We start from the raw sequence: 25,973 nt of genomic DNA, 5'->3' as shown, positions 1-25,973 counted from the left end.
TTATCAAAGGAGACTGATTTTCATAGAGATACTGGAGTTCAGCTAGAAGTTACTGGCTCCAGGCAGAAATTCATCAGATTAAAACGGATGGTCTAGATTACTGTTGGGAATGTATTTGTTTTGTGGGCAGAGTCCGTGTAATAATCTTCTTATAACTAGCTGTAAAGAATAAATAGACATCAGCATAATTTAAAGAAAATAAAACTAAGAACAGGCGCAAACTGGAAAAACAGCCCTAAAGTCTGTAGAGCTATTCTGATGTAAATTGGCATAGGTTAGCAGTGAATCAGAAGCAATTTGTAAATACCATTTCCAAAGAAAAGAAGGCATATGGAATATTATTATCTCAAACAAAGTGTAAAGGTGAGTTACTATCTCCAGCTCATTTTGTTTATCATGGTAATGACTGCCTATGGAGTGAGGCAATTTCATAATTTTCCATGACTGAGTTTTTCCATTGTGCCTTTTATGCCCATACATAAAAATCCAGGGTGTAACAAGGCGCTGTAAGAGGGCTGCCAGGCCAAGCTGCACAGCCTCCGCGCAGCCTCCCACCAGGCCAGGCAGAGCCTCACCCATGCCACCCTCACTGCTGGGGGCATGTGGGGACAGAGTGTGCCTCCTGCCCCTGGTCAGAGGGTGTGCTCAGATTGCCCTACCCACTCAGCAGTGCTGGGAAATGGACCTGAGAACTGCAGGGAAAGGAGGAGGCCTAGGTTTGCTGTGCCAGAAAAAAATGGGCAATAAATGAATTAACCTTCAGAAGAGGCGCAGAAACCCAGGCATCCAGACAAAGAGGGAATTGATTGTCGGGTCAGTCTTTTCACTGGACTAAATAACTGACACAGTTAATGCCCTGCAGAGCACTAGCATTATTTCCACTTGGTGTGTGGTGAGGGGGGTGATGGAAGGGCAGGATCAGACCTGGGGTAACACACATTTAAGTATAGACCTATTTTGTCCATCTTCCATTTGTGACTGTTTTGTTTGCTGATTCATCTTCAGCACTGGATTCACTAATTAAGACTTTTTGTTTTATTTTTATTTAATGCTTCTAGGAGGTATCTTGTGCCTGTTTCCTAAGTTTACAGTTTTGTGGTGAGCCAGCCCTCCTCGACTGCTTGTCACATGCAGACTCGGCTTTCCTGGAATGTCAGACAGCAGCACTCGCACCTCCGCAATGTTGGGGTAGGAATCCTCCTGAAAATGGTGTTTCAGTATTGATGCAGATCTAGTTTCTTTTCAGCTGAGTGAAAACAAACAAACAAACAAACAGAAGACTGCTTTTTGGTGCCAGTTTTAATAATGAGTTAAGCCATTTTTCTGTGCGTGCAGGTGAATTGTGGCACCCTGACTGCAGCGAGATATGCAAATTAACATAGAAATCTGGCTTGACTGTTACTTTTCAACAGTACAAAACTGGTTGATTAAGCTGGATTTACAGTGCTTCATATGCCAAATTAAATAAAGATAGGTTTGGTGAAAGCATATAGATTAGAGTCTTTCAAAACCTGTAGCCAGAACATGTCTTTCTGTGTTTATCCCAGGGATCAGAATCTTATGATCACTTACACATTTCTGTGCTCTCAGAGTTGCATCCTAAGCCATGTATTGTGGTGCCATGGGGAATTTTGGTTACTGTGTGCATTGCTGAAGAGATCATATCATGTTGCTTAGACTTCAGAGGAAAGAATAGTCAGAAAGAAGTGATGGAGTCAAGAGAATATGAAAACTGTAGTTATAACAGTTGCATTTCACTGGCATAAGCTATTTCTATTTGATCTGTACTGGAGGAGCATCACTCTCTCAGCTGACATGATTTACACGTCATTATAAAAGCTATGCGGAAAGAAATAAGACTTGATCTAATACAAAACAGTGGGCTTGAGCAGCCTCTTAATGTCCAATATGCCTTTGTCCACAATGGAATACAATAAGTCATGTTTAACCTAGGACAGTTTCTTGCTTTTAATGAGATATGTGATCTTTAACACCAGCCATAAATTCCACGGGTTATGTGCCTTCCAGGGCGGAATGGAGGAGGGAACTGGGTTTGTGTGTGTGAGGAACACTATGAAAACAAGACCACACTGCATATTGATAAGCAACAGTACGTGATACAAAGAATGAAGAAGCTTTAATAGGTTTTTTTTTTTTTTTTTGTGCTGAATACTAGTTTTGGAGAAAATAGGGAAAAAACATGTTGACTGAGAATACATTTTGCAGATGTGTGAGCTCTTTTCTGCAAACTGCTGTTTGATCAGTTTTGACCACACCTTTCCTGTCTTCTAAAAAAAAGCTAAAAATATAAATGAGGACTTGTGGTTAGAAATTGACAGCACTTACTTTGTTGCATGGTTACGGGCTGTAAGTGTATAATATCTGTTAGGGCATATGGATTTATGTTCTTATCGACTCCAAATGTTTTGTGAGTTTGTTTCTATGTATAGATTCAGAAATGGTTGTGTAGATCAACAGAGACATAAACAACAACCAGAGTTTTAATGAATAACTACTGATTTTGGACAAAAAGAAAATTAAACTAGTGGAGTATTAAAAAATACAGTTTTATATGCTTTATATGAGAATAATGTTTGCATCTTACTGTTCTTTAATTGGAGAATTAATGGAGTTTGGCCCTGCCTTTTTAACCGGAAAAGGGAATGAAAGACATCTTACAATCGCAACATGTACTGTGTAGAACTGTCAATGAATACTATTAGTATCCTGGAGCTTATTTTTCTGGGAAGTGTTACTTTGTTTTTTGTGCATACCTGCACTTCTAGGCTGCAAGCGTGATACAGCTGCTTACATCATTTCACTTCCTGTAAATAAAGCAAGCACCTTCACAATAATGGGCTCAAAGATTAACATTGGAAAATAGAAATTTCGCTCTTGATTTGGAGTGTAGGCTTAGTTCTCTGTACTGAAGTTTGCATTCTTTTAAGCAGAATGAAATAAAGTAAATAATATAGAAATAGACCTGAGCAACCTAGATGAGGTCCTCAAGTTATTGAGGAACCTAAGTTTTCTGACAATAGTGCTCTGCAGTCAGGTTACTTGTTTAGATAATAACTTGTGAGGGAGCTTCAGCTCCCTGCTCACGGTATTACAAGAGTAAAACTAATGTAATATTCAGAAAGTTTCCTGGAAACAGGTGATCTTTCAAATAACTGTTGTTTTAGAAAGAAATGGGGCAGGAGCTGGAATGGAAGTGAGGCTACAGAACAAAATGTCACAGACTGTTGTGGAAATCCTTAGCGTTCACAAATTGTCCTTTCACTCATTGAAGCCACTAACAACTATGTTGGTTGTTTTCAGAAGGCTGAACTAACATGGTGATTATGCAGATTATTTATCAGAATCTTAATTTCATAGAATCGTTTGAGTTGGAAGGAACATTTAAAGGTCATCTGGTCCAACTCCCCTGCAATGAACAGGGACACCTACAGCTAGGCCAGCTCTCTCAGCCTGTCTTTGTAGGCGAGCTGTTTCATCCCTTGGATCAGTTTTGTGGCCCTCCTCTGGATGTGCTCCAACAGGTCCATGTCTTTGCTGTACTGAGGATTCTACATCTGGATGCAGTACTCCAGGTGAGGTCTCACTAATGCAGAGCAGAGGGGCAGGATCACCTCCCTCGCCCTGCTGGCCATGCTTCTTTTGATGCAGCTTGTACTGATATCAGGGGTTGCCATGACCCAGGTGCAAGACTTTGCACTTGGATTTGATGAACCTCATGAGGTTCTGGACCCACTGCTCAAGCCTTTCTAGCTCTCTCTGCATGGCATCCCATCCCCCAGGTGTATCAACTATGCCACATCACATCAGACTATATCTGATTTAATGGAAAGCATTTACTAAGGTCAGAAATCTGATAGCACAAAAAATATGGATTTTAAGCATCATTCACATTATCTGAATATATCTATATTGTTGAAATACACACTGATAAACTTTCATCACACATCAATAAATAAAGCTGTTATGAACTCCTAACTCCAACACTGTGTGCAAAAAAACCCACCTCGCTTAAGACCTAGAGGGAGCAGCATGCAGTGTAAACAAAGATGATGTTTGACTATCAATATTTAATGAAAATGTAAAACCTGCCAAGCCAAGCCTAAGATCAATGTATTTTTTTCCAGCTAAAAGGGAGTTGCTATTCAGGTGCTAAGTAGCAAGTCTCAGATCTCAATCTTGTTCATTTTGGCTTCATGAACAGATGGGAAAAAAAGTATTTTTGAGCTCTTTTCCACTGTTAGAATAGGGGAAAAGGGAGTCAAATTGGCACTGCCTAGTGACTTTAAATGTAAATATGATTTAATTAATGTTTAGCATGTAGCATATTTCAGAAAGAAAGAAATCCACTACTAATTTAGGTAACAGAAGAGATGGAGGTTCTGAAAAAATAAAGATCTAATAGAACTGGAAACTTTGAAGTGATTATGTCTCCATTATGTCTCCACACTCACCTTTGGCCTCTTTCTTCTTTTTTTTTTTTTTTTTTTTTTTTTTCTGCCTCTTTCAACTTTAACATTCTTTATCACATCCTTTGTTAGGAAGCCTCCCATGCATTGTCAGCCAAACAACCCTTTTTTCATTCAAGCCTTTATTTAAGACCCACGACCTCTCTGCACCTTCCCTAACCTACCCAGGTTTTGTTCATGCTTTCCTCTTTGTAAACACTTCTTATGTTCTGTGTTGTCCATAGATGACCTTCGGAAGATCTTCTTGCTTGGAACCAATCTTCATTTATTTTTATTTTTATTTTCCAAAGCATGGAAGAGCAAACCAGTAACTCTAGCTTCAAACTTCTGTGGTGTTTTGAGGGTTTCTCATTCTGCTGCTTGGGTAACTGAGATACACTGCTACAGCAGTAACGGGAGAAGGGAATTTTACTGGGCCATTTTTTGACAGGTACAATATCCATTCATCCAGACCTAACAGTGACCTTTTTTATTTTTTCTTTTCCATTGTTTTCCAACAACTCTGTTCCAGGATGAGCAAGCTGACAGCTACCCTGTGGTCTTACCAAAACCTTTTCAGAAGCTGTAAAAGACTTGTTTTTTTGCTCTCTCCATGTCCTTGGTCTGTCTTCTACAACCATGTAAGGGAAAGCAAGACTTGCCTCTTTCTCTTCTCCTTTCCTCCTGTCCATATTAAGTATTTTTACAACACAGCTGAGATAATACCTACAATATGTTGCCAGAAATGAAATACTGCTTTAGGATCCCACAAAGCATGCTTAGAACTCTTCTGTTTTCAATCATTCCACTAAATCTAGTCAGAAGACAAAAATACATAGAATAAGTGAACAGTGACACCATATATGGTGGTGGGGAGTTTGCAACAAATAAAACTTGAAAAAATTAAATAAATAAAAGGAGAAAAAAGACAAATCTAGAGTACTTTGAACTTGGCAGAGTAGTAATACAAAAGGTCAGAGACAATTTCCATGTAGAATGAATCTCCATTTTTAGGAATGTTACAATAAAACTTGAAGAGAAATGCCAGTTGAACTGAACTGAGAGTTTCCCCAGGAATATCACTTGACAAGCAAAAATGGAGCCCACTCAAGTCATTACAGTTTTCACTCTGAAAATTCTTTGTCAAAAAATATTTGGAAATACATAGAAATAATATATGAGAAACTAAAACTTAAAATAACATTGACAAATATGAAATAATTTAAAAATATGCAATATTCAGTAAAGGCAATCAAAAGCAAGAAAGCATAGCAAAAAATACAAGACAACATGTCACCAAAATAGCCGACAGCCTTCATGAAGCTTTCTGTCCTTATTATCTCATATTTGAATACATTTTTATGTCATGTAAGGTACTATAAAAGAAACTGTATTTTTTTTTCCATTTGTGCTTTGTATCAAATATTTTTTTCCCAATTCCTGACTCAAAAAGATGGCTTCTATTTTACAGTAGGTCTGTCAAGGATTTGTGATTTACAGTGCAAAGTACTAGCATACATAAGACCAGAGTCTGATTTGTGTCACAGAACGTAAGAATGTAAGCCACTGAATGCATATATAGTCATCTACAACTCAATATTGTAAAAATGTGTTCTGATTCAAAAGATTATGGTGATACAGTCCAGTTCAGTATCTAGCTTAAGGTTAGGAAGAAAATTTCATTTATTGACTTTTAACTGAAGGTTAAAATTATAAACATAGATTGCTCTGAAAGTAATGCCTCCAATTTACTTCCATGGAAACTACAACAGATACAGAGCACAATAGCACTATTTGATAGAGCAAATTCTCAGCTACAAAACACTATCCATCAGTACAGTCACCACCATTAGCTGTGCATTTTCATCAGCAATGAACAAGAGCCTGCATGCTGCATTTGTAAGAATGTACACCATTAGAGATGACCCACTGTTTCACAGCTATCTTTCACTGGCCCAAACAGAAGTCTGAAGATACCAAATCTGGACTACAAATTGGATGTGTTAGGACAGTCTAGTCAAACTGGTAAGGGTCCTGGCATTAACATGTTGAAAGAGAGAGATTGTTTTATTCTCTGGCTTGACTTTGAAACTTTGAGCCTTTAGCATAGTCACCATCATGACGCAGTGATCAGAGTTGAGGGGTTGTTTGAGTTCCAGGAAATCCAGAAGGATCACTATCTCCTATTCCAAAATACAGTGCACATCACTTTACCCACTGAGGGCTGTGTCCTGAACTTTTTCTTCAGTGTACTCCATGTTCTGGTGTTTTGACTCCAGCTTGTAGTGGTGACACCACATCTTGTCACCAATAATGATGTGATCAAGGATACTGTCACCTTCAGCCTCATATTAGTTCAGGAGGTGCCAACAAACTTGCATAAGGTATTCTTTCTGTTCATGTGTGAGCATTTGTGGGATCCACGTGGCACAAACACTGCAATATTGTAATGTTGCTGCTATTGTTTCCAACACATTGAAGTCAATATTCAGCTCTGTACACAATTCTCTGGTCATGGTCCAATGATTTGTATGGATGAGCTGATGGAGGTGCTGTTCATTTCACTGTGTGACAGCTGTGTATGGTCATTTGGAACATGGCCTGCCTTTCAAGTCACTGTCCTGACTGCTGAAATGCTGCACCCTCAGCCTCACTGTGCTTACATTCACTGTTTGGTCTCCATAAATGTTCAGCAAGCATCAATAAATGTCAACAGATGCAATCTTTTTCCACATGGAGGAATCCAGTTTGCTTCAGAGGCACTTCCATGTCAGATGTCATTTTGTCAGACCACCCCTCTGCTGCCATCCACCACACAGCAACTGTATGTAACAGAATATTGGCAGGAACGTTTAACATCTATTGCCATACCACCACCATCCAACTCTGATGTCCTGGGCCAACCTAATAAAACAGGAGGCATTACTTTTGGAGCAGCACTCATAGATTCAGTTGCTAATATGACAGATTTTTGTTACATGTTTATCATTGATGGTAACTGATGACTAGCCTCCTCAAGTGGCAGTCTCCTGACTGGACTGAGATGGTGTAGAGACTTCCTACAAGGCTCACAACATGACACCTCCCGTACAACTGTAGAATATCCTGCACTTCTCACAGTGTCCCTGTTCCTATGGGGAGCTAGAAGGTGCTGCTACCTCCAGGCCACACAGGCAGCCCACAGTGCACATCTAGTCCAGGGGACATGGAGTGCATGTTCTGGGAGTAGAACTCAGTGAAAATAATGAATTTGAAGCCTGTAAGTCATGGCAATGCCTAAATCTTTACTGATTCATCTCCTCTATCCTTATGCCAGGACATAAGCAGAGCAGAGATGGCAGCAGCATTGATTAGGCCTGCATAGATAACAGTGTTTGAAATGCTGTCAGCTTTGTTTACCTCAAGGCATTAAATGCTGCCAGAATCTGATGAGCAAACCAACTGTTAGCAGCTCTGGAGCAGGTTTGCAGCATTATTTTGTGCCTTGAAGCTTAGATCTCTAGAAATGTCTGACCCATCTTACTCAAGCAATATCTAGCAAGTCAGAGAAGAGTTAACGGACTTACAGTCCTTTATATTAGCCTGCATTTCCCTTAGCATCATTCTGCTTCTGAATTAAACAGCTAGCAAATTATTTGTATCAACAGCACAGAAACAACTAGCCTATCCCAACTAGTAATAATATAGTAGAATACTATTAAAAAAAAAAAAAAAAACTAATTAATTTTTCCTCTCTTTACAACAACAAAAGAAAGCCAGTTCCACTTCTGGGAAATTTGGGATGAGCAAAGCCTCATGTGCTTTGTGAGAAGAACTGAAGAACTGTTGAGCTGAAGAGCTGAAACAGTCCAAGCAGAGAAGAAAATGAATGGGTCACATTGGATGCTCGAGTATCCACTGAAGCTGTAGGCATCTCAGATGTTGCCTCACCTGGGTGAACATGGTGTTTCCAAGCAATTACTTGTTATCCTCACTTTTCATCAGAAGAGATTGCAAGATCCCAACTCAGAATACTCTATTAGTTATCTTCAGAATTCCGCCAGGAAGGTGCAGGTTTTAACTCCCTATATAGGGAAACTAGGATGGTGTGTCCCATCCACTAGGCGAGAGATCTCACCATCAGTTTAATAAAGAGGTTATTCCAGGAGTATGAGGCTTGGGGTAGGTTCCCTCTAGGTGTGGCCAGCTGGAGGGAAAAGAAGAAAAAAAAGTAACCGAAGTTCTAAGCATAACAAATAAAACAGTGATGTAGAGTCACCTAATCAAGACAGAGGTACCTAATTAAAATGTTTGCATAGGTCCAGTTTTCAAGCCTGTAGCAGACTAAAGCAGACTGTACCAGTCCACAGTCAAGGTAGATGCGTCCTGCCCCTATCCATTCTGTCAGCCACAAAACCCTGTGAAGAATGGCAAACTAGGCTTCATGCTGTCCTTACCTAACCTAGAAGTTCTGTTTGTCAGGTTTCATTTTCTTTTCACTTCTATACTGGTTCTAGTCAGTGATTTCAGCTATTGTGTTCATTCTGCTTCAAAGTTGTAAATAAGGAGTATATCCTCCCCCTCCAATCTGTTCTCTCAGGCAAACCTTCACTTGAGCATTTTTCCTCAACTTTGTTCTTTAGAATCTGAGTCTTCAGCTTGCTTTTTCTTTCCCATCATCAAATAAATAAGTTGCAGATATTCAGCTCTGAGTGGCATTCATCTAAACATAAGAGTCTTACTATGCAGTAAGTATACAAAACATTGAAGAAACATACACTGATCTTTAGCATTCTTTTTTTTTTCATAAATGTGATGAAGCTGTTATTATTTTGTTATTTTATGTCCCATTTTACATCTCAAAACTTTGTTTACTGAATTTCATGTTCAAGGGGCATTGGATTTGCTTTACTGTCCTATGGCTGGAGGAGGCTATGCAGTATGGTGTATTAGTCCTAGCAGTTTTATTCAAGTTTAAGTGTTTACATAATTCAATTGTAATAGTTTCTTTAACTTTCTGTAAGTCATTTCTTAAGGCACTTAACCTGATGACATATTCCACCTTGGGAATCATTCACAGACATACAGGAACAGATTCTTGCCAGAGAAGACAGCACAAAACATAGGCTGTGTTGTATATCATCATAATGCCTAACAAAGTACCTCGCTGTGGGTACTGCCATGCAACATGAGGAGGTTCCTGATTCCCGTGTTGAGACCTCCACCATCTGGACAGAATCCAACTGCTATTTTTCAATTTGAATGTTATTCTAATTGCTGACTATATATATACATCAACTACCAGTGTTTCTCCTAAGAACCAAACCTACAAGCCAGCAATGTCAAAGTAGGATCCGGCTCCAGCCACCTCCATAATATCAATATACCCTTTCGTAGAAGGAAATATGAAATAAGAATGAGCAACTGAAGTTCTGCAAGACCTTTTCAAACATACAGTTTCATTCACTCAAAGGAGGAAACAAAGATAGCCAGAGGTTACTTTATAAGCAGCAGATCTAAATACAGGACCTCTAAGCTTATTCATCTTGAAAGCCCTGAGGGTCCAGCAGTCAGCAAGAAGATAGGAATATTTCCTCTTCTTCAAACCACTCATGCAGACAATTTCCCCTTAACTAAGCTGTCAAAAAAGAGAAAGCATACATATTTATTTTAGCTTCTTTCCAAACCTCTCTGTCTGTCTTTCAGACAAGCTCCATCAGAGGACCACAAAACCCTGCTGGACAAATCTGTTGACCAAGTGTTCTGCACAGTTGTACCTCATTTCATACATGCAAACTCCTCCTTCTAGCATTAGGATACTGCAGTGAGCTAAATAAACTAATCCAGATAATTCCACCAAAATTATAGTTCATGAAGAAAGTGAAATACCATGGGAAAACAAAGTATGAGCATACAGCCATTACAGAGAAAACAGAGTTGCAGTCTGCAACTGACTTGTATTTATTATATGCCTTATAACATCAACCACAAAATCAACTACAAAAAAACTAGATATCAAAATCGTCATAGAAATATGCTGACATGTTTGTGCTTGAAAAACAAAGGCAGGAAAAAAAAAAAACACAAATCACAAATGTGCACACATACACCAAACTCAACAAAGACATACATGATTGTTGGAGATGCTAACATAAAACTGGGATCCCGAGGGTAACATCATAAGCCTGTTGATATAAGCAGCATATTCTATGCAGTGACAGTACTCACAAAGGAGAAATCTAGCTGTTCTGTTGCACCTTGCAGAGAAACTGCCTATCAACCTCAATTTCTTGCAAAATTGTAGGAAGGGTAGAAGACATCACTCTTCTGCATTAGCAAAGAATGTGCACATTCAAGACGTTCCGTTCTCTTTTCCCAGATAATTGATCTCAGTATGACTGTGAAGTAGCAAAAACAGAAGGACTTGGGATTTTGCTTTGTAATCCCTGTATCTAGATGAATAAGGATATATAACTTCAGAATAGGCCTAAAAAAGCAGGATTGCAAAAGCAGATATCCTATTCAAGAATTAGGGATGCAGAACTCAGAATGAGCCATATAATCCTCTAGATGAAAAATACAATGGCTTTGGCTCCTGTGTTATCAATAAAAAGTTGTCCAATTTTGTAAAGTTATTTGTGAGGTTATTTTTAGCACACTGTGGTGAGAAATATTTTTCATTGTCACTAAACTATTGTTTCCATGGAAATTTTCTCACTAAACTCCTATTTGCCCTTACATAGAAGAACAGTTCTTGTTATGCCTAGTTATATAGTTACAATGAATTCAGGAATCTGGAACAGCTCCAACCCCCCTCTTCTCCCCCCCCCACCAGCACATCCAGTTAGAGGGGAAGCCAACAGAGATGAAGATTTGCCATGAGAAAAACTAACAGGAGGAAGAAGCCTTCCTCAAAGCCTGAGGTTCTTCTGCGGAACCACTTCATGGTTCTGAAGTGTTGTTCCACCTCAGTCTGTCTGAGGTGGAAAATGAAACGGTAACACGTAAGTCGTCAGAACCAAGTAAGGAAGCCTCACCATCTCCCGGCTGCAAAACAACTACCACAACAAAGAAAAGGCAATTGGTGACTGTGGTTAGCAATTGTCTTCTGAGGGTTACGGAGGCAACCACTGGTCACCCTGATCCACTATTTACAGAGGTCTTCTGCTTACCAGGCACCTGCACCAAGGATGTGATGAGAGGCTGCCGGAACTTGTACATCCCACAGACAACTATCTACTGCTGCTATTTCACATAGGCACCAGTGACACAGCTGTGAGCAGCCTGAACAATATCAAGAGGGACTACAAGGAGCTGGGAGCAGCAGAGAAGAACTCAATGCGATCTATCCACCGGCTCTGAGGGAACTGGTGGATGAAGTTGCCAAGCCTGTATCCGTCATATTTGAAAGATCTTGGCAGTCTGATGAAGTTCCCACTGTCTGGACAAGGGAAAACATAACCCCCATTTTCAAGAATATAAAGAAGATCCAGGGAACTACAGGACCACTCAATCTCACCTCTGTGCGTTGCATGATCATGGAGCAGATCCTTCTGAAGGCCCTACTAAGACACATGAAAAAAGAAGATGAGGTGATTGGTGATAACCAATGTGGCTTCACCAAGAGAAAGTCATGCCTGACAAATTTGGGCGACTTTTATGATGGAGTTACAGCAGCAATGGATAAAGGAAGAGCAGCTGATGTCATCTACCTGGATTTGTACAAAACATTTGACACTGTCTGGTGTGATATCCTGGTCTCCAAAGTGGAGAAAAATAGATTTGATGAATGGATCACTCGCTGGATGAAGAATTGGCTGGGTGGTCACATGATAGATTTAGACTAGATATTAGGAAGAAATTCTGTGTGTCAACGGTTTGTGTCATGAGATACTGGAACAGATTTCCCAGAGAAGTTGTAGATTCTTCTACCCTGGAGGAGTTCGAGGCCAGGCTAGATGAGGCTTTTAGCAACCTGGTCTAGTGGGAAGTGTCTCTGCTTATAGCAGGGGGTTTGGAACTAGAGGATCTTAAAGGTTGTTTCCAATCCAAACCATTCTACGATTCTATGAATCTCACAGTGGTTCTCTCTCAGGAGTCCCTGCTGGTTCTATGGACAGACAACAGTAGAATGAGCAAAGATGAGAAGAGGATGGAAAAAAGGGAGAAATGTGGGTAAATAAGAAAAATAAAGGCCTTCTGCTTATGCATATAACTGATTAAGATCCAACTTCCTTCTCTAATTCCCTCAGAAGAAAGAAAGAAAAAACAAGATTTAAAAATGTGCAAGCATGACTATAACTAAGAAAATATCTCTAAAGCAATGCATGGAAAATAATCCAACTGGAATCAAAAAAGTGAGCACATAGGCTGTGGCTGAGAGACAACTCTGAGCAAACTAAGCACTGTGATTCTGAGATTCAAGAAAATGCAAAATTTAAAAGAGAGGTCTTAAAGATAGGAAGGACACAGAAAATGAAGACATAGAGATAGGAAGCATGTAGATAGGGCATTTCAAGCAGATCATTACGTACAGGTTTGAATCCTTTTCTCCTTTGTTTGGTTGTGCTTACTGAGCTTGTAAAATCACACAGGTTAACAATTTTCTAAGACTATAGGCTTTGAGTACCTTGAGTACAGAACCTTGAAGTGCTGTAGAGCTGTGAACGATGTTACTGGTGAGGTTCAACAGCTTCAGCATAGGGTCAGAAGGAGCTGAAGTCAAGGATTTCTTCATCCTTTCTTAAGCCAGAAGAAAGCTCCTTATCATATCCTGAGCTATGCAGTAAGCATCCTAAAAACTGGCATGCAATACACTAAAAGAGGGATGAATCTGCCACTTCTTGGCTGTGCATCCCAGCACCAAAGGCTTGTGCCTGTGCAGGGGGGTGCAAACCCCTGTATCAAAGCACCAACCTGTACCTTGTGCAGCCAAAATGCTGGGGCAAGAGCTGGAGCTTTGGGCTGGGAACATTTATAATGTGCTTTAAAACACAGGAATGCTAAATAGAAACTCTTATCAGGCTGGAGATGCATCAGCTGTTAGAGGATACATTCCCATGTTTCACTAGCTGCAAGACGTTAACTTTTCAAGTGTTAAAAGCATCTCAGTGGTTCACATGTGCTTTTCTTTTCATTTTTTATTTTTTTTTAACCTGGGAAAAGATATCCATAAAAAAAAGGTACAAAACAAAACAAACAAACAAAAAAGAGTAAACTAGAAAGGTTCCCATCAAGACACATTAGAATTCAGGCAATTCAGTAAAATGGCTGAGAAAGTATTTGTCTGGGTTTTTCCGTTTTCTTTGCTTTTGTTTTTGCTTTTGGTTTTATTTTTTTTCTTGTTTTTTTTTTTTTCCCCAAACTAGAAAGCAAATGAGACAAGAAACAACATTAATCTGTGAGTATATCACAAAACAAATACCTTGAGAAGGGCTATTTAAATTAGAAATAGCATTTCACCAGTAAATAGTTACTGTATGTAAAATGTATGTAAAATAAATACAGGCATCTCTTCAGTGAGACTTTTTTTTTTCTCTATTTTAAATATATGATGAAAAGTGACAAAGATATTGTTTGTATGGAAATCATGATGTGCGCTGATTAGTTAATCATGTAATAATTAGGTTATGAATTTCCAGTATGCTGACAGAAATTTAAGTGTTTCAAAAAATATTGCAGAGATGTGTCTGTGAGTTTTTCCTTCAGCTTCTTCTTTCATTTATTTTTTCCTATGATAACTGAACATATGGAGATTAATTTAAGTGTAGGAGTGACAGTGTGGTTGTCTAATTAATTGCCCTAGAAAATAAAAAATGTTTCTGCCTTACTCAGAGGCCATTTGGCTGAAGTCCTACCTTACATTATCAAAGTCTGGATGTAATATACACCATTTTGATGTAAAAAAATGAACAAAAGGCAGAAAAACTTAGTTAAGAAGCTGGCTTAGGTATTAGGATTTCAAGCTGTGCTGTCACATGTGTGTTGGTCGGCTTCTAAAAATGATGAATATGAATAGGTGCAAGTAAAAGAAGAAGTGATTTATAAATATGTGCTCATAAGCCAATTGGCATGGTCAAATAGAGGCTGGTTTTACTTCTGACCTGTAACAGAGGAAGTTTTCAGAGGAGATAAGGTGAAGTATGATGTAGTCTATTCCTCTCATATGCCCCAGATAGATATGGGATCTACACTTCTGAGATCTTAAACTTTGTGCTTTTTTAACTCTTATTTTTCCCTACTACCAATTTCCCAATAGCACAAACAATCTAGCACACACTGAAAGTTATCCTGCAGAGGTTTATAATGGCTATGAAAAACAATTTCCCATTCAGTTCTTCAGAGGCAACAAACTTTTCTTCTGTGTTCTCCTTTTCCAAGGGACATCACCCAAGAAATCAGTTGTCTTGAACAGTGCAAGTCTGACAACAAATACCCGGAGTTCAGAGGAACACATACAAGTTCATTAAATAAGCAGAAAAAAAGTGTGTGATGAAAAGGCAAGTAGTTCCACCTAAGAATTGGCAGCAATTCAGTGGACAAAAGTAAAAGCATATAATACATCATAGAAACCTTTTGTATGGTTAAAGCAAATTTTTTAATTGCAAGGTATTACTATCATTAAATAGGAAGTAGCAATTATATCAAAGTATATTCATAAAAACATATCCCTGCTATTATCTTGTAAAATGAGATTTAATGAATGAACAATATAGGAAATTTGTAATGCAATAAAATATGATAAATATATCTTCATAGATTAGATTTTATCTTTAAAAATAAAAACTGCAAACTTTATTAAGGAAATCAGCATTTTAAGGTGTGGACAACAAATTGCTTTTACACGTTGTTGATATATGTATTCTTTCACTATATCATCTACTTCTCAAAGCAATGCGAAACCTATTGTTAGGATATATATAAACTATGAAGGAAAGCAAATACCAGAGCAGACAAGAATAAAAGGAGGATACCTTTCTCCCAGCTGTTTCCTTTAGACTGTTAGAAGCTTGACTCACCATTCTCATTCTGTGGGAACAGCCTTTTATCCATACATCTACTAAGCCAGTATTGTCGTCTAGTACTTGGTGAATCAGTTATTCTAAAAGTTGTTGTACTGACAGCCTATTAGAAGGCTGCCCCCATTTTAGCCACAATAAAAATTTATCATATTGTCTTATAAATGTCCATGAACATAACTCTAGCTCATCTGTATTCACATGAACCTTCAACATCCTTCACAGATAACACAAGTATTTCCTCCAACCACTTGCAACTGATTTTTATAACATGAAAATTCTCCCTTTACAGGCAAATCTAATTTTATTTTAAACTTATTTTTGGCTTTGCAATCAGATAAATAGTACTTAACACATTGCATGTATCATACCATAGGAACACCATAGAATAATATAATGAAAACACCAACTACATTTTATTTCTCCTCTATTAAAAACAAAAGGCATTAAATACATAGCAAAATATCTTAACTATTCTAAAATAGTTGTATTAACTAAATAGATCCTGCAGTCTTCAACTATATGTACATATAGTATGTACATATATAATCTAGAGATAAGAATGGAGAAGCAAGCCAAAAATAGAGAACAAACAGGCACTATCAGGAAGGAAGAAGTATTGTATAAGAAGTGTAGATAAACCTCATGAGTCGTGTTTAAAAACAAAAACAATAAAATAACTCCTTGACTAAAGCCAAGCAGAAATTGACCATGCCACTGATATTTATGCAAATTCGGGAATAAAAATGCAACATTTGTCCTAAATACTAATAAAAATATATGAATCATAAATTAAATAAAGTTTGGTTTATTATACCTCAAAATACAGATAAAAGGAATTGGAATGTAGGTAAACTTGGTTTATATGATTGGTTCTTTCTAGGTTTGTGCTCAATTAGTTTTTTTTTATTTCTGTAGGGTAATTATGTCGGAAGACAGCCCTGAAAACAGATGATGGGTGCACCAGCCTGTGATGAACACCTACAATTCATTCACATAGAGGCTCATGCTTGAGATCTATTCTCCTCTGATTTCTCCTTACTCTCAGGAGTTTATAAATATCTTTCTACTGTAATAAGCCAACATATACACAGTGGTAGGGATGTGTAGAACCAAGACTGACTCTTCTTTCTTCCTCCCTCCCTCTTTCACTTCCTGAAAGGGGTAAACAAGCACAGTAGTTGATCCTTTCCTCATGGTTGCCAGAGGTAAAATCTGGAAAGGCTGAACAACAAAATAAATTGGGCCTACCCAATAATTTCTATTTTAAGAATACTTGCTGATTCTTGTAACCCTGCTGAAAATGACACACACTTTGAGGCTTCAGATCAGATATTCCTTGATGTATTTCAGGAGTGCAATAATGTTGAAATATATTAAGAAAAAAACATTCTTAGCCTCCTAACAGCAGAAAATAAGTGCACATGTTTAAATTTTCAAGGGAACAGACTGGAGTTCTGGCAAATGCTTTTTAATATTGCAAATGGAAAACAATGACTACACTGAGAGAGATACAGAAACTCCCTCATACAATTCAAGCAATATATTTCCTTTTCATGAGTTCCTTTAGGCAATTTGTGTCCTAAACCTGCAAAGGCATGCAGAAGTTTAACTTAGTCTACATACACGTTTCTACTTACAGCTTGCAAACTAATAAAAAACTTTCATCTGTTACAGCTATGAGATATATACTCACTGACTCCTCTCATGTTATTTTACTTACTTTTGTATAACCTCAACCATTAAAAATAAATTAAAAAAAAAAGTAAAATAAAGTGGAACACATTGAAGGAGAAAATAGAACTGTTGTAGTACACTATTAAAAACACCTACCCCCTCAACTACTAGCAAAAAAAAAAAAAAAAAAAATGTGAGGGGAAGATAAAAATGATTTGTGTTCTTACCTATCTTGTGTTATATCAACAATGAAACCCCCCACACACCAAAAGTGCAGTGGTAACGTTGTAGCTCATTTACTGAATCTTCTGGCAATAGAAACTTAAGAGATGTACGTCATCCTGGCATTACTTTTCTGCCAACTTAATGTTTCATGTAGGTTTTTTAAACTAATTTAGAAAAAAAAAGGAAAAGAGTGGAGTCAGAAAATAAAATAAAGCACCTACACTGACACTATTTGTATTTTGACATTAGACTTCTTAATTACATCTGATTAAATTTCTCATGCTTTTACATCCATTGTTTTCCATTGCTGGCAGTTTTCTAAAACACATTTTTGCTTGTCTTCCTAGAACAAATTAAAATGGATGGGAACATGTTGGAGGCAAGGAGCAGCAAGGAAAGCAACAATTAAATGTTAAGTAACAAACTGGATTTTCTAACATCAACAGAATTGACAGGCATTTTATTGTTGGTCTATCATTTTTAAAGTATTATTATTTTACCTAAGTATAATACTGGTTTGGAGTATAGACGTATATTTAGACTAGAGATTCCTTTTAAAGCAAGTTCTCTGTTGTTGTTTTTTTGTTGTTGTTGTTTGTTTGTTTGTTTTAGTATTTATTTATACAAACACACCCTATCTTTGAAAGGGATCCCTGATACTTCTTTTGAGTGCTAACTTTTCTCTGCAGGGCATCACATACTTCAATAAAACCACATAAAGTTGGGAGGCAGACAAGCATTCAGTGATTAGACGCATCAGAGCTTACATTACAAAGTCACTGACATCCCAGTGTCATTCAGAACACAGGCTGTAAAGCTGCTGGAATTTCCACACTAACTCTAATCTTAAGAAACTCCATGCACTACGCTCATTATGGGACCCACACAGTTTCCTCCTATGTCTCACCGGTCTTGCAACAAAGCTTACAATCTCATGGGAGTTCAGGATAAACTGGTCGCTCAGAAGTACCACCTCACATCTCAGTGGAACTGAAACCAGCAGCCATGTTGTGAAAGCCTGTGAACATCCCTTTCGTTATAGACAGCTCTACAAGAATCAGACAGACTTCACTTATGTCATTACTTAGGACTGCGACCTTTACCCTGTAAGGACTATTCACATCAATTCAAGTCTCAGTGCTTTAATTACTAAAAGCTGCTAGCAAAAGTTTAATGAATTAAAAATCACTGAGAGAGGATTGTTTTACAAGCTGACCTGCCTAATGCTGTATCTTTCTACTTTTGTCTCAGCACATGCTGTCCAGATCAGTGGCCACTTAAAAGAAATGGCTGAGATAGATTGCGAGGGTTCATAATGTAGATGTAGAATGTAATGGTAGATTGTGAGGGTTCATAAAATCATGCAGCCTGAAAGAGCAGTCCATCTCTTTAACCTATTGCTAACCTCCTGAGAATTAGACATTAAAACTTTAACTACTGACTCTTGTTCATCCCCAGAATTAAAAGGAAAGTATAGGCAACTGCAGAAATATCCTAAACATAGAACTTTTAATAACAGATGCTGCCTTTTGGAGGTTACTGCTTCTCACCATTGACTATAAAAGGAACCCTAGGGTTGCTAGTATAAATCTAGATGTGTCCCTTTAAGACGTCTGTGATTGATGAACAATTCCCACCCAAATGTTAAGGGAAGAAATACTACACAACAACGGTATAAACTGTGTAAATTCATCACCTGGGGCATGAGGCCCACCGGATGTTCTTGGGTTTGGATTGGTTTGGCAGGAAGTGTGAGGAAGCTGATAACTTGCCATATATCAGCTAAACTGAAGAAAAAGTGAAGGACAGGGTACTTAAAGGGAAAAGAGACAAAGGGAGTTGTGCAAAGTACCAAAGAGGGTGGGGAAGAGCATGGTTCAGCACTTTAACATGAGGTCAGGAATGTCCCAGTGAAAGATCTCCAGATGATCCCAAATTACCTCATATGTTTTGGAAACTGCACTATGTGATTGAGTCCTTGATTGGTTCACCTCTGCATTTTCCCCTACGTACAGTAAACAAGCATGAACACTAACACTTCAATCATCCCCATCCCCTCTACTAAGTCTTAGACCAGAAGAGATGCTGGAGAGAGATGGCTCCATTCATGTGCTCTGGTTCCATAAGAAGTGCTTCTGCAGTTACCTGTGGAGCAAGTACTCCTGCAGACACTCAATAATTACGAGTTCATTCATAATATTGTCTTCAACTTATATAGCTGAAACATGCACAAATGTACTGGGATGGTTGTTTCCAGATGGTATGGACTGATGGATTATTGCTAACCCTTAAGAATTTTAAAGACCATACATATGACATAAAGGATACCTCATACATTTACTGCTAAATAGAGTTTGAGAGATTAGCCTTGGGCCCTTTGTGGTATCCTGGTGGTCTACTCTCTGCATGGCTCACAGTCCAATAGTCAGTACTAAGGCTTGGGGTCTTGAACATGAAAGGTGCCATGACCACAGTGCAAGGGACTTAGTTGTGGTTAACATCAAGCTGAGTTGTTTTAAAAAAAGATAAACAAGAATTTTTTTCTGGAGATTAATTTTTGAATCCCTTTTGGGTATCCAAAGAATTTTTCAGTAACCTAAGCGTGTCAGCTTTAGAAAGTGCTAAGAATGTACAACTTTTACAGAATCTAGACTGAACTGAAAAGAACAAAAATTTTGGACTGCCAACATGTACTAAAGATCCTTTGTATCTTTCAATCCACCCCTGCCTTAAACCAAATTGCTTTACTGCTGCATAACACATTGCAGCCTGAAAGCAACCTACAGTAAGCCTACTACAAGATGTGTCCATAACACAATACATTTAAACTCTGGTGGTTCACAACAGGGCTGCCATGTTATCTAATTGACAAAAGGAAACTTAGACAGAGGAAAATCCTATCAATTTGTTTCTACTAATCCAAAACAGAAATATAGCTGTTGTCACAAGCACTTGTTTAATTTTCTTCTTGTTTATAAGCTAATAAGTAACACTAAATTATTTGCGAAAGTTTGTTCCCACTTCACTTTGCATTCATAGCTGCAGTATTATCTGATAATTAAAGGCAATGCCCTAGTTAAGACTTTACTATTTTTATTACCTATAATCTAATTCTCTGAGGATACTTAGACTTAGACATACACTAATGCAAACATTTTATGTAACACTTTTAATATTATTTATGGTACTATATAATCTGAAAACACAATTATTCTTGAACAAGGCTTATAAGGATAAATCCAGTTTTAAACTATGAATGTAAGGTAGGTCCTTATTACTGTTTAAAAAATGTAGTTTTAGGTTGGTTGGAGATTTTTGTTAATATCTTAAGAACAGGTAAGGTGATTCAGAGCAGAATCTGTCAACAAAGGAAGCAAATAATTGATTCAAGTATGTTCCGATCGTTGTTTCCCACTTGAGTGATTAATTCTTGATTAAGGTAGTGGTAATAAGGCGGTGCATTTTTCTGATACTCTTCCTTGAAGGAAATTCAGAGTGGTAGCTATTAGCTCTAATGACTCTTAAATGTTTCAAAACCATCTTGAACAATCGCCAAGAGGCAGAAATAAGAATGTTTGCTGAAGGAACCCAAGGCTTAACTGAATTATCTGTTGTCTTATCCAAAGGACTTTGAAGTAGCATTACTAAGGGACAATTTTTTTGTTCTACTCAAGACAGTTACCCAGCACTGATGAGAGAGAGGAGGGGTGATATTTACTCTTCCTAAAACTAATTTCTGTGAGTCAGGAGCGTGACTCAGGCTGGTCAGTGATGTTGATGTTAGCCTTGGAGAGAGACAGCTTGGTTAACCGTGTTGCTTCTTATCTTTGGGGGTAGAAGGAAAAAAAAAATAAACAAAATACTTGTAATCTGATCACAGAGCAGCGTATAACAACACTGCAATTTATGAACCAGATATTCAGTCAGCATGAATTGGAACAGACCCACAAAATGAGTGAACTCAATGGAGCCTCACAAACATCGGCTGACCATATGCTCTTAAAGATAAGAACACGGCTTACAAACCAACACACCTTAAAACGTCTGCAACAGGGAAAAAAAAAAAAAAAAAAAAAAAAAAAAAAAGGAAAAAGAAATAGATTACCTCGTTGTGGCATCATACATACCATGAGACCTACAAAAGCTCTCTTGCACCTTCCTAACTACAATGTATACTCCCACAGTTTGAGTCCTGGTGCCTGGCAGGTGAGCTGCCTGACAAATCCTAATCCATACTAAGGGACAGACCGATAGCAGGCCCAGATGAGCTACAGCAACGTGATTTTTAACAAATCCTCCTCTTCAACTGGCCCAAAATGTTTCCAGGGCCACCATGCCTGGGTCTTTTTCCACCTTTTAGGAATTCAAGGGATTTTGCCAAGGGGAAGAAAGTAAAGAGGATTGCTCCAAACTGGGGAAGTGCTACATAGGAAATGTCCTTGCAATAGAGTAGCTGCGTGCTCACTGAATACATTTTTGAGCTCTGCTAGCAGATAATTTGCAGAGTAATAGCACACATGCATTCAAGAGGCAGCCATGATCATATTGTCTTATCACATCCATACCCTTCCCCCCCCCTTTTTTTATGCTTTATGAAAAGCTTCCCAAACAATTTATTGTCTTTATAGCAGTTATAAGGTTATTCCACCCTGCTCTATTTTTTTTTCTTCTCTCCCATGCCTGATCCAAGTCCTTCAGTGGGTCAGACTCCCTCTCAATTGTAGGATTTTATACTTCATGGCATTTTTTTTTTCTTTGCATGTAGCTGCTGCACCTTTGACTGTGTTTTCTCTGGTGTGGGGCTGTGATGCTGTTCTGTTGTGGCAGCGCCTGGAAAGAACATGTAAATGTACAAAGCCCAGTTTATACTTTCTGATATATTTCAGATAGAGCATACATGAAGAAGACGTTTGTGCAATAGCTGTTCTTTTTCACATTCCTTTGTTTACTTCCGTGTTATCTTTCACCCTCCTGATAACGCACTAGAAGAACATAAGAGGAAAATAATTAAATCCAGAACGTTGTGATGGAAATGGAGAAGAGCACAAAGCTTCAAGTACTTCGACTTATCAGATGCATTCACAACAGGAAACAACAGGAAACGCATGATGCAGGATACCGAGTTCCTGAATAGTCAAGAGAAAGAATTTGGAGCTGATAAGAATGCTAACGGGGGTAGATAGATAGGCCTCTTAGATAGGCCTCATTCCTAAGGGAGGGGCAATGGCGATTTGGAGACGAATGGGCTGATTTCGTTTTGTTTCACGCGGTGATTGCTAGGCTATATGAGCTGACAATAGAGCAATTTGGCCATGGTGACACCTACAAGATGAAAGAAAGGGGAATTGCTCGTAATCAAGTTGTTGGTTAACCTCATAGCAAAAGGAAACAGGATCCGTAGGGATGCGGAGTGCCGGGAGGATGATGAGAAGCGGCCTCCACGGCACCGCGGGGGTGGCAGAGGGCCCAAGGGCAGGGTCCTGGTCTGGGGTGGTCTGCGAAGGCTGACTGTGATAAACCTCGCTGGTGCTTGGGCTCTGGGGAGTTCTTTGAACATTGGTTTCTTCATGCTTGCACGTAAAACGTCTCCTAACCACTCCATGCCCCGTGGATTCATCAAAGAAACAAAAGATGAAAAAAGTAAATAAATAAATAAATAAATAATAAAAAATAAAAATTAAAAACCACCGATTTCACTCATTCCTGCATTGGCCCAGTTTGAAGAGGATCAGCTGTAGCAGAGCGGTGTGGAGATACGTTTCAAAACCCAATTCAGTATAGAAGCACACACAAAGTAGGAGAGGTCTGTGTGCTTTGTAACTATCCTCTCTCTTGGGTCAAGCCCACCCTGCCTCTGTGCCCAAAACCAAGGTTACGAGGTAGCCATTCAGCCAGGTGCAAGCACTTACACCCTGGTTGCCTCGCTCAATTTTTACCAAGGGCTATAATGATCCAAGCATGCTCTTTATGGTAAAAGTCTCATGCTAAGTAGATCAGATTCAGGCAACCCACTTAAATTCTCCGTGACACATTTTCTGCCTCTGTAAAAATGTATGATATCATTGGAGGGCTGGTCACAGAATGAGCTGATCTATTGTCATGCATGTGTCAAGCCTGGCCTTTCCAAATTGTCTGCAAACCACACTGAATTTTCCTGAAATGGCAATGTTTCCTCAAAAGTTACATGAAATATTTCCAGAAATATTCCTTTGTGCATCTCGTTTTTTGCTTCCTTTATAAGGCTGCTGACCTAAATTACACGGAATGCTTTCTGCTACTCAGTTACAGGCCCTAACCTTTAGAGGAAAGGAGGAACGCCCATTTGCTTCCAAAAACCATAAAGAAAGCTGTAGCTTGAGCATTCGTTTGAATAAATAAATAAATAAATAAATAAATGAAATAAATTGAAATTCCCATGGAAAAGATTCTACGGAGTGGGAAAGAATCTCTTCTAACTTTCAATCAATTCGTTGCATATTTTTGTGCTGTCCTCATAAATCAGTACAAGAGGAACATTAAATAATGATTTTGTGCCATGAAAAATGTATGCAGAGAATTCTACTGTAATAGCATCTCAAAGATTAATGCCGATATAGATATATATATATATCCCTTCCTTCCCTAAAGACAGCAGATGGGAGCATTTCCCATTCGATAGATGAGGAATGAAGCGCAGGCTGCCCACCTTCCCTACGGACAAAAGGAAGCAGGTACAGACACGTACCCAAACTGCAATGCGTTAAACACATCACCTCCTCCTTGGCTGTACCAAGGTTAATTCTGTGCCCGAGCGCAGCGACAGAGCCGTGCAGAGCACATCTGCGTCTTTCAGCGCTGCGCCGAGGAGTGCCTCTCGGTGCCCGCGGGAGCCCCGCGCTGAGGACGGTGCTGCGCTGCGGCAGCGCGTCGTGGAGCGCGGCTCTCTGCGTTCGGGTCGTTTTGTTCTCCTTCCGGGAAGAAACGCAAGGAAGAATCTCAACAGAGCAGTCTGCAGGATTGTTTACCTCAGTATTGTGATTTTTCAATTGACCTCTAGCTACGTAGAGGTAAGACAGTATTTTTAGAAACATCCACTACGGGCAGGAGCGGATTGCCGCTCGCTGCCTCTTGATTGCCTCACTGGAACAGGAGGAAAATGTAGCGAGGATGCAGGTAAGAGAGGAGACGATGACGCTCCGCAAGCCACGATCACAACCTAGCGAGGATGAGTTATTTATCTGCCGGCCCTTGTGGGCCGTTTCGTGCTGACTTCATTCTGTGGTTTAACCCTCTGTGGTCTCTGCAGTAACTCGGGCTGCAGCAGCAGCGATCCGGTGGGCCGCTCCGTTCCTTGGCTGCCACAGCTCCGGCTCCGAGCAGCGAGCAGCGAGACGGCCGGGAGCCCACCTGCACCGCGCGCGGCCCCGCTCCCCTCCGGACAAAGCCGCGCCGGGCGCTGCCCCCTGCCCGCCCCCGCCGAGGCCGCCGGGCTCCTCGCGCCCCCCGCGGCAGGGGCGGGCCGGCAGGGCGGCCCCGCGCGGTCAGGCCGCCCGCTCACCGGGTCACCCGCCGCACCGCGGTCGGGCAGACCGGCCCACCCCGCCCCTGCGGGCCGCCGCGGAATCCCCGCCCCCCGGGCAGTCCCCGGGTCCGGACCCGCCCCGCAGGAGCCGCTCGTGGCAAAGTCACCGTCCCCCGGAACCCGCCGGGCTCCATCAAACGCCGAGGCCCCGCCCCGCGACGTCATGGAAACAAGCGCGTCACCTCCCGCCCGCCAGTCAGGGCGGCGTGGGGGCGGGCCGAGGCGCGGGACTCCGCCCCTGCCGGCTCCGTGCCTATCGCGGCGCGTCCCCTCCTGCCCCCCGAGGGCGCCGCACGTCGGGACCCCCCTCGGGCGGCCGCGCGAGGGGCACCGCCACGTGACGGGCGGACGGCGAGGGGCGGCGGGCGCCGGCAGCGGAGGGTGAGCGGCCGCGGGCGGGCGGGCGGGAGGCGAGTGGGCGGGAGGCGCGCTCGGCTCGGCCCCGCCCCGCCCGGCTCCGCTCCGCCCCTCCCGGCTCCTGTAGCGGTCGCTGTGCGGGGCTCGGGCTCCGCGGCGCGCTCGGCGCTGCCCGGTGCGTGCGGCACGAAGCGGGCGGCGGCCCCGGAGCGCCGCCGGAGGGTGAGTCCGGCTGCGGCCGGCGGGGCGGCCCGAGCCCCCCTCTTCCTCCGCCTCCTCCTCGTCCCCCTCCCTTCTCCCTCCGCGCCGGTGCCCCCTCCCCGCCCCTCCCTCCCTCCCCAATTCGGTCCCGCGCCCCCGCCCCTTCCCCTCCCTGCTCCCTCCCTCCCGCGGCTGCAGGGCGGGGGCGGCGCGGCGCGGGGACCTCGCGCTCGGCGGGCGGCGGCAGGGGCAGGGGCAGCTTCGCGGGCGCCGCGTCCCGACCGGCGGCGGGGGCGGCCCCGAGGTAAGCGCGGCGGGCGGGCGGTGGCTGCTGGGGCGCCTCGGATCGGCTCCGTTCGGCACGGCTCCGCTCCGCCGCTCTGTCCGCAGTGGCGCGCCGGCAGGTGCAGGGGCTCGGCTCGGCGGGGCGGGGGCCGCGGGGCGCCGCGGGGCCGGGGCGCCTCGTGCCTCCCGCTGCGCTCCGCGGGA

The 25,973-nt window shown here is 41.1% G+C and overlaps 1 protein-coding gene and 1 long non-coding RNA gene across 20 annotated transcripts in view; both read left to right on the top strand.

The window, feature by feature from the left end:
- The first annotated feature begins 674 nt into the window (after nucleotides 1-674).
- On the top strand, nucleotides 675-14,945 carry LOC121107108. Its single transcript, XR_005840548.2, has 3 exons — nucleotides 675-813; nucleotides 1,059-1,188; nucleotides 14,826-14,945. It is a non-coding gene; the product is annotated as an uncharacterized LOC121107108 (long non-coding RNA).
- Nucleotides 14,946-24,141: 9,196 nt separating this feature from the next.
- The window catches only part of ATP2B1 (ATPase plasma membrane Ca2+ transporting 1), a 58,402-nt gene continuing 56,570 nt past the window's right edge, over nucleotides 24,142-25,973 (top strand). For 5 of the 19 annotated variants that reach the window (NM_001397870.1, XM_015276901.4, NM_001397873.1 and 2 more), the window contains exon 1: nucleotides 25,161-25,307. The gene's annotated coding sequence lies outside the window, so the exon portion shown is untranslated. Of the gene's footprint in view, nucleotides 24,518-25,160; nucleotides 25,308-25,390; nucleotides 25,506-25,726; nucleotides 25,889-25,973 lie in introns of those variants that run through there. The other 14 variants (NM_001397871.1, XM_015276730.4, XM_015277056.4 and 11 more) reach the window with 5 other exon arrangements.

This window comes from Gallus gallus, chromosome 1, assembly GCF_016699485.2.
Source record: "Gallus gallus isolate bGalGal1 chromosome 1, bGalGal1.mat.broiler.GRCg7b, whole genome shotgun sequence".
Classification (NCBI taxonomy): domain Eukaryota; kingdom Metazoa; phylum Chordata; class Aves; order Galliformes; family Phasianidae; genus Gallus; species Gallus gallus.
This window is presented reverse-complemented; position numbering and strand designations above follow the sequence as displayed.